This window comes from Papaver somniferum, chromosome 11 (assembly GCF_003573695.1).
Source record: "Papaver somniferum cultivar HN1 chromosome 11, ASM357369v1, whole genome shotgun sequence".
Lineage (NCBI taxonomy): Eukaryota > Viridiplantae > Streptophyta > Magnoliopsida > Ranunculales > Papaveraceae > Papaver > Papaver somniferum.
The window spans coordinates 115,497,144-115,506,959 of record NC_039368.1 but is presented as its reverse complement, the minus strand read 5'-3'; the positions used below and the strand labels follow the sequence as shown (position 1 = coordinate 115,506,959).

The 9,816-nt window shown below is 37.7% G+C and overlaps 1 long non-coding RNA gene across 3 annotated transcripts; it reads right to left on the bottom strand.

Moving 5' to 3' along the window:
- Positions 1-4,676: 4,676 nt before the first annotated feature.
- LOC113321290 lies at positions 4,677-9,421 on the bottom strand. Of its 3 annotated transcripts, none has more exons than XR_003346591.1 (7): positions 9,164-9,421; positions 8,859-8,921; positions 8,671-8,736; positions 8,046-8,222; positions 7,015-7,129; positions 5,062-6,195; positions 4,677-4,972 (listed from the first exon to the last, which is right to left on the bottom strand). It is a non-coding gene; the product is annotated as an uncharacterized LOC113321290 (long non-coding RNA). The 3 variants fall into 3 exon arrangements; XR_003346592.1 differs by having other exon boundaries at positions 5,062-6,190; XR_003346593.1 differs by having other exon boundaries at positions 4,749-4,972; positions 6,048-6,195.
- Positions 9,422-9,816: the final 395 nt, after the last annotated feature.

Below are 9,816 nucleotides of genomic sequence, written 5' to 3'. Positions count from 1 at the left end.
TTGGGTGGGGTTGTTATAACTACGCCTTTTCAATAAGATAGAATGGTAAATGTCTTGAGTAAATAGGATGGTTCATCCTTCACATACCTCTTTGTCAAAGAAGTTTTCCAAGTTTCTTCGTTTGTTCTTTAGTCTTCAATCTTTGAAGGTTATTCAGTGATGTATGATACTCAACTGCCATACTTTAATCCTAGTTTGGGACTTGACTTTAGTATAATAGAAATAAAGTTTGTGCATTTAATATTGAAAAAAGCTTGGGATACCAAAACTTGCGAGTTCGTCCAAGCAGTGCTCTAACAATTATGATGAAGATTTATTTTTTAGATTCAGGGATTTCGTGAGGAGTTGAGAAGAAAAATTCCTCAACAAGAATACCATATTGCAGATATGAAGGATCCTCAGAAGGAAAAGTGATTTAATCATGGTGATATACAACATCTCTCAGGAAACCGTTTTCCGAGATTTGAAAGTCCCAGTTTGAAATGGCTTGATAGTCGGGTAGGGGAGAATATGATGGGTTTTCGAGTGATATGGCAGCAGGTTCTTTTCCCTAAAAATGATTCTGGAAACTCATCCGAGTTTGAGTCATTTCCATCTACAAAGAAACTATGTTTCGACTCAACAATTGTGTGCGACCCGTAGAGCATGTTAAGAAGTTCATATTCATCTACCATTCTAGTGCATGCTTCAAAAATAAATAAATCTACCATTCTAGTTCAATCCAGATTATAGTTTGGGGATTAATTAAAGGACACATAGGAAGACATAAATGTCAGAAATGTGTGGGAAAAAACTTTGAGGTTATTTTCCCAACTTTATGATTCATCTTCTAATTTGAATCAAGACCCAGATCATAGATGTCCTCTAAAGGTTAGTTTAGTCTGATTTCCCCAACATGTCATAACCTATTGCAATGGTTGCGTGCACTGTGAGGGAAGGTCATGTGCATGACATAAATGACAGGTTCTGGGTTTGAACCCACTTGTGCTCCAACTGAATATTTCAACTGTTTTTCAATATTGACCTCTATTTAACCATGATTAGGATTTCAGAAATTCTCCCCAGCCTATTTCCAATTTGAGCTATTATGCATTCATGATAGTGTAAGTTTTGTAAGTATAAAAGTTGGACCTGAACCGAGATGTACTTAAGAGTGTTTCTTTTAATTAACCCTTCCTTTAACCATGTAGAGATTATAAAAGCATCTCCATATACATACCCTGGACTATTGGCTAGAACAATGGAAATATAGTCTCTCCTTTTAAAATCAATCAGTTTTCATCCAATTTTGTTAGTGCAAATTTAATTTGGGTACCCATATGTGTTCTAATACATTTTTTTGGACTTGGTTTGCCATATGAAGAGGTTCGGAAAACTCTGCATATTAAGGAAGTATTGTGGTTTGCATCGTTGGCTTCAATTTGAAAAGGTATAAGATAACACATGAGAAGTCGAAAAGCCAGAAGTGCAAACACGCTAATAGGGCATTTGGATACAATTTTGTTTATGACTTCTGCTTCTGGAGAAGCAGAAGTCAGAAGTACAGATATTTTGCTTCACAAAAAGTCGATTTTTCTGCTTCTAGAAGTCGTTTTGAAATTCCACACCCAAATTGACTTCTTGCTTTTCGAAAAACTTGTTCCGAACGCCTTTTGATTATGGATGATGGGTAATTACTTTTCTTAAAGTACAAGAGAAGACATTGAAGTGGAGAAAACAAATTCCAAAGAAATAAAGAGGGAAACAGTGCAGAGGGAAACTAGAGTTTTAAAGAGAAAATGGTTCACAGCCGTTTTTGGGCCGTATTTCCAACTGCCATACAATCCAATGATTCTAAGACATCTTAGGAAAGAGAAAAATGTAGTTCAGTCCAAAAGTCAATCCAAAAATACAGTTTAGTATAGCCGAGTAAACTAGATACAAATTAGTCCAAATTATAAAAAAGTACACTAATAACCCTTATCATTTACAATTTTGTCTAAATATTTGCAGTTTAATTCTGATGATGTCAGTGATGAGTGCCAAATATTGTATATATTTATCCCTTTTTGTTGGCATTTAACTCATCTTTTGTGCATTAATTCTACATTTTATCCCATATTCTGTATTTTCATTGTTTTCAAGAATAAATATTTTTATTAATTAATTTTGCATTTTTAGGTAATAAATAAAGTCTGGATGACTTGCGGAGCAAAAAGAGCAGAAAAGTAGTGAAAAGCCGGGAGAAATCACGCAAGGAAGCCGCGAAGAATGATTCGCACAACCTCATTTTCTACACACAAAAACGCCTCCGTTCTCAGCCATCAGATCAGTTCTCAGAAGCATCCGACGGTCGCTCCTTCATAGAGCATCAAAATCTGAAGTCTCTGCCAAGCACCACAGCGCTGAAATTCCAAGCCTTCAGATTAGATGGTAGTTGAATCCAACGGTTGCTCCCTTGATGTTCATCAAAGTTTGATATCTCCGCCTTACACTACAGCACCTAACCTAATCTAGCACCGTTCGTTTCGTTGTATCACTTCATCCGACGGTCGCTCCTCGCTTGCCTCCGCATCACCGTCCGATCTACCTACCAGCTCCACATCTCACGGCTTAGTCTCGCTGAACATCAAAAATCGATGAAGCCGCCACACACTGGAGCACCCGAACCCTATGACCTAACCAAACGCACCCTTCTCCCAAAACAGTCGAGCTCTCCTTCTCCCCCATCTCCCCATTCCTCTGCAGAAAACCCATGTCCGCCACCGTACACCACCACCTTCTCCACCTCTGTCACCACCATCTCTACCACCTAACCTCCACCAAATCACCACCAAACACCACCTACACGCCGTAGCTACCTCCCCTACCTCTATAGCCATCTAACTTATTGATTTTTCACCACTGAAACCCTAGGTGATAAATCAATAAACTAGGTGAGGCTATAAGACGTAATTGAAGCATGGGAAAGGTGCAGCAGACCAAGGAGAAGAATGGGTCGAGTTTAATTTGATGTTGCTACATCAAATTAGGTAAGAATTTACCAAACCCTAGTTCTGTCAATTTGGGGGTTTTTACATAAATCCTAATTAGGTTGAGATAGAGCATGGAGAAGATAAAGTGGGTGATATAGGGTAGGTAATTGAATTCAACTGTGATTTTCTGTCACATTAGGTAGAACCCTAATGTCTACTGTTTTGGGGATTTTTGGGTGAAAAGGGTGTAAACCCTAATGATGTAATTGGGTATAAATTGGGACTGTGGGTGTGTGTGAGAGGGTATGCTGGACTAGCCAGTGTCCAGGACTTTCAAGTTCTGTTAATTTTCAATTTTAGTTTAATTTCAGTTATGTTCATGTTTGTTGTGCAAGTTCCTGTTAATGTTCAATTTTAGTTTCACATCAGTTCCTGTTAATGTGCATGTTTTAATTTCATGTTTTAATTTCCAATCAATTCCTGTTTATGTTCCTGTTAATGTGTTTATTTTCATATCCTGTTGATGATCCTGTTAATGTGCTTGTTTTGATGCATTGTGTTGATAAGTTCCTTTGATAATGTTCCTTTGTTAATGTTCCTGTTATGTTCCTGTTAATGCTAGGCTAGAAGCCTTTGAAGCACTGAATTGATTGAGTAATGGAAGAAATCAGTGCTCATAGCAAGCTGATTATCTTGCCATTCCATTTTTGTATGCTTAGGATGCACTGATTGAGCAATGGGAGAAACTAGTGCTCATAGCAAGCTAGTTCTCTTCCCACTCTAGATGAATGCCTTAGCTTTGGTTTGTTACTTCTTCTCCACATCCCTGCCATTGGCCTTAGGCCTTGGTTCATTTATCTTGTTCACACTGTTTTCTTCATTGTCATCTTTCTTTGCTGTCTAGTATTTCCATTGTTGTTGTTTACTGCATTGCCTTTGCTTTATTGCCTTTTTCTTCCTTGCTTGTGCTACTGCTGCTGTTGCTTCCCTTGCTGTTGCTGCAGCTGCCTTTTCTTTCCCCTGCTGCTGTGCACTTGCCTCTGCCCTGCAGTACTGTTGCTGCTTCCATCTTTGCCTTGTGCTGCTGCTGGTGCCTTCTCTGTTGTTGCTGCTGCTGCTGTTGCTGCCAAGCCTGCTGCCAAGCAAAAGCCCATCAGTCCAGTTCAAGGCCTAGTTCTCAGTTCTAAGCCCACTGTCCATTGTTTGTACAAACTGAAGCCCAGTTCATTAAGGCTCAAAGCCCAGTTCATTAAGGCTCAAAGCCCAGTTCAGTAAGGCCCACCCACAGTTTAGGTTAAGGCTAAAAGCTCAATTCAGTCAACTGTGGGCTTAATCCAAAAACCTGAACTCAATCAAAGGCCCAAAGCCTAGTGCACTTCAAGACCAACTGAGCCCAAGCTCAGTTCATTTTATTGTTAAAAACAAACCCATTAAGCCCAATTTACTCAAAGGGTATTCAAAGCCCAACAGCAATTTAGGAACCCAATTAGCTAGAAAACTACAAAACACTCCCGATCTCTGTGGATCGACCCGTACTTGCACGAGCTACAACCGACGACCGTGCACTTGCGGTATTACTGTAGGCCCGCGTTTCATTGCGCTTAATTTTATACATATCTCCGGGCCCACCAAGTTTTTGGCCGGGGATAATTTTTAGGACCTTTTAGAAGCCTACCAGTCAGCAATTTTAATTAACATAAAAAAAATTAAAAAACGATTTATCTTTTGAACCGTTTGTCCAAAATTCACAAACTTTATATATTCGGAGAGCTCTTTCAGGGAGCTACAAAAAGAGTACCCATATGACTATATAATTCTCATTTTTTTAAATCTTTAGTTTAAACTGGTTTACAAACATGAAAATTCAAAAACAGGACAAGGTGCCCCAGTTTGTACACCACGTACAACTTAGATCATCCATCCAAGAACCAGTAACAAGTATGCTTTTAAAATCTAACACATAACAAGCATGTTCACCCCTAACAATCAATATTCATTTGGAGCTCCCAGCAAGCAACCTAGCATATATAAAAAAAGATCAATCAGTTTAACAATATACAGTACAAAGAAAAAGAAATTGAAAACACGAGCACCAGTCTATACAAACCTGAAGACGTATATTAGTTGTTATGATTCTGAGTTTTCGAGGAAGAGTGTTTGATTCATAACCAGTTTAGCTATTAACCAGAAATGGTATGGATATATAGACCTACGTCGCAACTCTCTCGCTTCTTTTCATAAAATATAGTAATAACAAAAGAAGTAGGTGTTAAAGACACATATAGACTCACACATACCATGATGCAACTCACACATACCATGATACAACTTATCCTTCATGATGCTTCCACAACAGCCACATGATTTAGTTAGTGACTCACAAGCATCCTGTTTACACCATTACAGAAACTCAACCAGGTCTTTCAATTAGGACTCATAAGAAGGTAAAAGAAGATATCTATTATTTTAAGTAGTAACCAACATGTGTACAAACATGTACACCTCTACAAACACCTACCTTCCAACAATTTTCAACTAACCAATCCCATTCAACACAACTATAGAATCACAATTTATATGGTCACCACAATCAGAAATCCCATTATCCAGAAGATGCATCATTAAAAAGGATAAGAGAAAGAATAGAAAAAAATCATTGCACGTAGGAAATTATGTGAAGCAAAATCAAACAAAGCTCTCATGCCACGAACTATTAAGCCTTCTATTTACACGCATTCATTCATCAAGTCCAGCAACCTCAATATTTGACAAACAGAAAAAGAAAAAAAAAAGGTTCACAAAATATTTAACTCATTCATCAAGTCCGACAGCTTAACATTTGACAAGCTGAAAAAAGGTTCACAGACTACTTAATTGTCACACTAAGTGCATCGTTAATAAGTTTAACAAAGTAATAATCGAACAAAGGTTCACAAACACCCACCAACTTAAAAAAAATGCTTACTCAAAGGATGCGACTTGTCCATTATGAAAACCGTACATCAGTCATGCAATATAGGTCGAGCCTTACACGCTTATTTACTAATTCTGGTTTCCAAGACTAAAAATCAAAAATGTGGTCAGATAACTTACATAAGCATCAGAATCATGTTTTGATGGGCTGCGAAAACGAGCAGGTTCGCCCTGAATGAGCACCTTTTTCTAAGACTTTCTTAACTGCATATATCAGGGCTTTCACCTCCTCCTTACGATGAGATGCACTCCTCTTCTCAGGACTAGACTGCGCCAAAACAGAGAGGCATTGGGAAAAGTGAGAATGTTTTCATCAATGTAAGGTGCAGATCCAGAGAGCATAAGAATCAAAGACGTGTACATTTATGTGCACATTAATAGTCAACATGTGTATATATACTTATGTGCACATTAACCATCAGCAAGTGTACATTTATCTGCACAATTAGCATGAACTATTATGACACATTAACAATCTACATATGTACAACTATGTATACATTAGCTTAAGAAGTATGAAACTAACTATAGAAGTATCACCGATGTCTCTCTAATAAATTAGTCAGGTCATCCAATGTTGCAGTTTATAATGGGTCACTTATTCAAACCATATAAGAATGTTAATTGTTAATGTGATAGGGAAGAGAAGATGCCTTAACGGAAAACTTCGCTTATTCACCTTCAGAATTTGTATGACTGTGTGCACATTGAGAATCAACATGTGTACAATAAAGTACATATTAATAATCAATATGTGTACAATTATGTACACACTAAGAATTTTGGTAAAAAGAAATGCATAATTACAAAGGTGGTGCGGTGGTAAAATAAATGCAACGATTTTCACAAACTTCAAGTTGTTTAAAGAGTGAATGTATATCTATTCTAAAGTTGATGTTCCATTGTATATTGTCAAATGTATTAGTAAAGTTTGGCTCTGAAAATCGAATAGTAAGTTGGAAATCATAATACTGTGACGAAACTAGCAGCTAATAATGGAACATTTCTAGAGGTGCAAGTTCCGAGTTTAAAAATTATAAATCTATAGGATCATTCAAAAAAAAAAACACACTGTGAAAAAGCTCACCTGTAGACAGCTTGAATGCTGCTGGTAGACTTTTTTTTTCTGTTACCCCAAACACACCCGACTTCCGTAAGCTATATAACCTGGAACTATAATAACTATCCGGGATCTCTATGCCCTAAAGAAAATCAACCAAAGAACAGTTAAGATATGATCCTCATGATCTTCGACCTGAAAAAAATATATTATACATTAAGTTGCTCTAAAGAAAGAAACATAAACAAAAAACAACTAAACTAGATTATGCCCAGCTTAAAAAAAATCAACATAGTGTACAACTAAAACATAAAAAAAAAAAAAAAAGATAACACAATGGTGTACAACTATGTACACTATTAGCAAAACCGATGTAAACAAAACGCATACATTATACAATAATATAGCTCTTTCAAGGAAGAGTCATGCGCACTTTCAAGGAGACCACAACATATAACTGGTGTACAAGCATATACACCTCGTATAGCAAGCAAAAAAAAAGTACACTTTAATGTGCACCCGGATAACTGGTGTATAAGAAAATACACCGATTAATTCTTACCATTAGAAACAATTTACCAACTTGATAAACAAAGTAATTCAACACATAATTCCACGGTAGAGGTTGGAAAAGGAGATGATAGAGCAGTTGTGCACATTCAACAAAGAAATATTCCTTCCACACCTCTACTACACCAAACTGCGGTGAAATTTTCAAAACTATACCCGAAAACACTTCAGCTTATCTATCTAGAGTGGCTCAAAATCACTTATGATAAATAAAAAAAAGTGTTTAACAGTCTTGGACAACATATCCTTACGAAGACAAATTAACCCAGTTATTAATTTAATATTCACAATAAAATAAAATAATAATATTCATGTCAATTGAAACTAGACTGCACAGGTCTATTATAACTCCCACCATACCAAGAAACATCCGAATGCACAAGAAGCAACCATCGTCCATAGTCCAAAATCATAAACTTTGCATCATCTAAGTATATAAGCATCACAATTCAGCCCATATACTTACAAGGCTCCAATCTCAAACATACCTTCCGGATCCTAAGCAAACATGAGATGCCCCTCCTTCTCTTCCTTGTGACCGACGACCCTCATCGTCGCCACTATATCTTCCTCTTTATTGTGGTCTACCAGGGCCACTGCCTCTATCATTTCTCCGACACGGTAGGGGTGCAGGAGGTTGTGCACGAGAATGTTGTTGGTACCAACTGCACCGTGAAAAGAATCAACACAAAAATAAGAAAAAATTATGGCAACGAGAACTTTAAACTATTTCAAGCAATGACGACAAATTACAAAAAACTCAACCATCTGCCAGACCCATTGTAGCCATTGTCATTCTTGCTAGCGTTGGTTTTCTGCCATATATCATAGGATGTCCCACATATCGAACCCACTCTTTCTTTTATACATACTTTAACGAGGAACAAGTGTATAACTAAGTGCACATTAACGATCAACATGGGCATAATTATGTGCACTTAACGATCAATAGGTGTATAATTTTGTACACATTAACGATCCATAGGTGTATTATTATGTACACATCTACTTACACGTCAAACAGAACATATTACCTCTTTATTTTTCACCTGCAACTCTACCTAGATGGAAGTAAATTGTTATTCTACTCAAACAATATGGTTAGTCATTCACCTTAATTCTCTCGAGTTGATTGCTCCAAGCCTTTTTTTCCTCCCAACTCCTTAATATTGCCGGTTCCTATTAAACGTACAAATTGAAAGCCAAAATGATTAGTTATGATCCAAACAATAGCTAAATTCAGGGAGGAAATTGGTAAGTATAAAGCAATAAAAACAAAAGGTTTGAGTGAGTTCTTGTACCTTCTTTAAATGAAACCTTCCTTTTAACATCAAACTGTCTTCCTCTTTAAGCTCAGCAAATGTCTGGATAATAGCGGAAAACATGTTAAGTGCATTTCCACAATTAACATTTTTTCTTTCTCAAAAATATTTATCCACTAAAAATAGCTGCAACAAGATTAACTCACTCCAAATCTAAAATACCCATCAAAATATATTTTTGTAAACAATCTTCATATGGAATCAATACAACTTTTTCTCTCATATGATAATCAAGGTGTCAAAATTGATAAAGAGAAATCTGAGGTCAATGAGAGTAAGCATACCAGGATTGTCTGCTACAAATCGAATGGCAACCCAACCACCAACAGGAACTCCAATGGTATTCAAATAGGGTGGATCCACCGGATTTAGCTTTGTTGTTCTAGGTGGTAATTCCCTGATCCGTACACCACGACGTAGAAACTATACCCATGCATATGAACCAGATGATTCTCGGTACTAGCCGTTCCGGTGTCATGCAAAATCAGTTCAACTCTACAACCAAATTCCAATACCTTAGTTCTAGTTCCAACCAATGACTATCATGAATAGAGCTGGCAAACAAGCCAAAACCCGCGGGTTAACCCGTGCCCGGTCCGTGAAAACCCGAACCCGGCTCGGCTAGTTTCAAAACAAGCCGGGTTCGGGTTGGAGAAATGTCGGCTTGTGAGTAAACGGGTTAACCCGTCCCGGCCCGTGAACCCGCAACGGGTTTGTGCAAAACCTTATACCGAGGAAGGTAGAGCTGGCAAACGGGCGAGCCGGGACTCGCCCGTTACGGGTTCCACGGGTTCGGGTTAATACGGGTTGAAACCCGCGGGTTGAATTTCTCCACGGGTTATCATTTCTTCAACTCGTGCCCGTAACGGGTTCAACCCGCGGGTTCACGGGTTAGCCCGTCCGTTTTATACCTTAAGAACATATCCTAAATGAGATA